This window comes from Morone saxatilis, unplaced genomic scaffold, assembly GCF_004916995.1.
Source record: "Morone saxatilis isolate NCDOM2014 unplaced genomic scaffold, NCSU_SB_2.0 Contig5, whole genome shotgun sequence".
NCBI classification, from domain to species: Eukaryota; Metazoa; Chordata; class Actinopteri; family Moronidae; genus Morone; species Morone saxatilis.
In genome coordinates, this window is record NW_023340095.1 from 12,782,974 (window position 1) to 12,786,150 (window position 3,177).

Genomic DNA, 3,177 nt, shown 5'->3' on the forward strand with positions numbered 1-3,177 from the left:
TCTATCTATCTATCTATCTACAGGTTAACCAATAAAAAAAAGATGAAAAGGACTGTCACCTCCACAGTTAATGGCCAAAGTGTAAATTCTTCCACTCATCTCTTCTGTCATGGGTCGGGCGCCTTGTGTCCACACTGTTAAGTAAGAAAACACTGTAATTATGAATATAATGTACATACAATTGGTGATAGTGATTGGATGTACACAAAATAGATTAAATCTGATTCATAAGTAGTGTTTTAAAAAGCGCAACCTCTTCTGTTACGTAGCCTAAACTGTTAGTAAAGAAAGATATTGAGAATATGTACATTAAACGTTCTTGTGTAGCATATGCTGGCATAATAATCCCTGTCAGTGAAAAAAATATGTATTTTGTACTTTATCAAGGCTGTAGGCTACCAAAAGTTTATGACGTTATTGATCACTGCTACATTCATGAAAAACTGTGGTTAAATAAGTTATACATGTTGGTAATGTAGACTTAGAGTCTTTTTTATTTATTTATTTCCCTTCAGCCGCTTATTTTTCATAGCCTGTATGCTATGCTGTTGTGAAAATCTCTGTATCTGGTGTAATGTGATTGAAACGTAATAAATGATGTTATCATGGGGATAAGTAAGTAATTTTTTCTTATATATTGATGGCATGCTCCAGTTTGCATTTAAAATGTCTTTAAACCAGACAAATGATGTGTTTACTGTTTTTTTTTCCCCGTGAACGCATCACGTGGAGCATCTTTCCAGTCATTTTAAAGCGGTCACATCAGGACTCTGTGAACGCGCTCCAAAGTAAAGTGAACAAAAATGAAGAATTATTTAAATCTCACTCGGATCAATTAGATATGATCCCAATTAGGTGATGCTCAAGAGAGACAATCCTATCTCTTATGAGGCTCCCAGAGACACTTTCTTTAAATTGGAGTCCCTGCCCTCTTGTGTCTCCACTGATTGGTCTAGAATATGAAGGTGAAAAAAATATATATCAAAGCCAATTTAATGAGATTTCCACGTGGCAAAAACGGCACAGTTAAAAAAAAATTAAAAATGGTAAATTAAAGAGGGCACAAAAATAATGGCTGCCTAATAGCGGGAACCCTGTGAATGGAGCCCGACTATTATATGCCAATGTGTAACTTTTATATTCGTCTCCATTCAAAGTGATCCAGGTGGTTAAAAATGAAATACCTGACTGAATGGATTATATATTTTTGTCTGACTCAACAATAAGGATTGTTGCAGCAGCATTTGGTTGGAATGAGTTTGTTTGCCAATCTAAGAGGGCGAAAAGTTTTTTTTGTCATAGTCGCACTGAAAAAAAAAATCCCCACCAAAAAAAAAAAAAAAAAAGAACTGTGAAGTTGACAAGTTTTCTGTTCGGCAGCCAAAGGAAGTGACACATCTAAAGAAAGTCTTGCCTGTGTGAGAATGTGAACCAGAACAAACCCGCAGAAGACAGGGGTAAGGATATACACCTAAATAAAATATGGGGTTAAAGTTGTTTTAAAACTTCAATTGATTGCAGATTGATTGCTTAATTGCTGATTGAATGGTTCCCGAATGATCCGATTTTTAATTACGTCATTTTGAAACGTTATTGAACACTGCAATCAAATTATGAAGTTAAGAAATATAATTAAAAGTGATACATTAGAAGCTCAATGTGCACTTAATTGGAATTTCAGTGTGAAAGAGATGCACACAGCTGTCAGTTAAGACGTGTGGCATTTAGCTTGTCATAAAGTGTGTGTGTGTGTGTGTGTGTGTGTGACAGTCAGTGATAGGCCTTCCCAGGAATAAACAGCAGATGGCGATAACTGAATGCAGGTCCTGTAATCAAACAGCTCTTCATTATGTGGCTCAGAGGTGAGTGCAGTCCAGCAGCAGCAATGACAAATCTACAGATTTATTAATAAACGAACTTCTATTTATGACTTAATTAAAAGCCGTACAGCGGTTTACTCCTGGATTCAACCACACATGGAATGAGATCTACACCAGATGGCGATACTTTACTATTATTATATCAGTGGAAGGAATCCCTGATGATGAAAAGCACTGCAGTAACAAAAATGCATACACACTCCCTGACAACTAACCAAAGTTACACCGATTGTGACTCAAATAACACAGATATGTGTTTATATGTCACATTTATATATTTCACTATATCCTTATATAAACTTTATGTATTGACATAGGTGGTGTGAACACACCCGGCACCCATATGGACCAAGTGGGACCCTCTATACTAGGTAAAGGCCCCAAAGCCTTATAGCAAGAATTTGATATATCTATGAAATTAAGTTTTAATTTAAAGCTTTAATTTAATCAATTGATACTGATTCTAAGATGTAGTACAGCACCTTTGAATGTACAGCAGGAAGCTCACTGCTGCCTTGCAATTGGGTTAAATGTGTCAATTTCAGGGGCCTCAAGTTGAAGAGGCACATAATCTAGACCTTCCTCTGTGCTTGTTATTGTAAATCACATGCATGCTCTTATTGCTCCACCATAACACCCCAAAAACAATAAAATGGGGATAATGTCTTTCTCTGACTTTTTTGTCACTTCTTATGAGAATCTCTTACTTTGTGCCTTTGCTCTGAGTTTTATCCACAGTGTGCTGCTAAATTCAATAGCAATATATCTGCTTTCCATCTGTCCAAGTTCATTTTAACATTACAAGATGTCTCAGAAAAAGGTCTTCATTTAATGGGAAAGACATCATTATAACACAAAGTAATTTCCTACAGAGAGTTTGTAAATATGACCAGATGATATTTTTTTTAATCAGTACTCAATTTCTTACTTGGCTTTTTGGAGTTTAAGTTCCATGTATGAGTGAGAATTTGTATGGAATTGGAAATATATGGACATATGAGTAAAACACACACTGCAGAGCAGAGAGAGAATGGTCCTCGTGAGCCCACCGGGTCTAATAAAAACCACAATGAAACTGTTACATAACTTGGGATGACAGATAAGCACACACTCCACGGAACACTTTACGCAGAAAATATGGTCTCTGCTGTTTTCATATTGATTAGATGTTCAGTCTCCTCTCAGCTCTGCATCTGAAACAAAGGTTAAACATTTCAACAGTGACGCGTCCACGTCAGGAAGCAGAGATGCGCATGTGTTTTATGAACGAGGACAGCACGAAGAGGCGCAAATCATC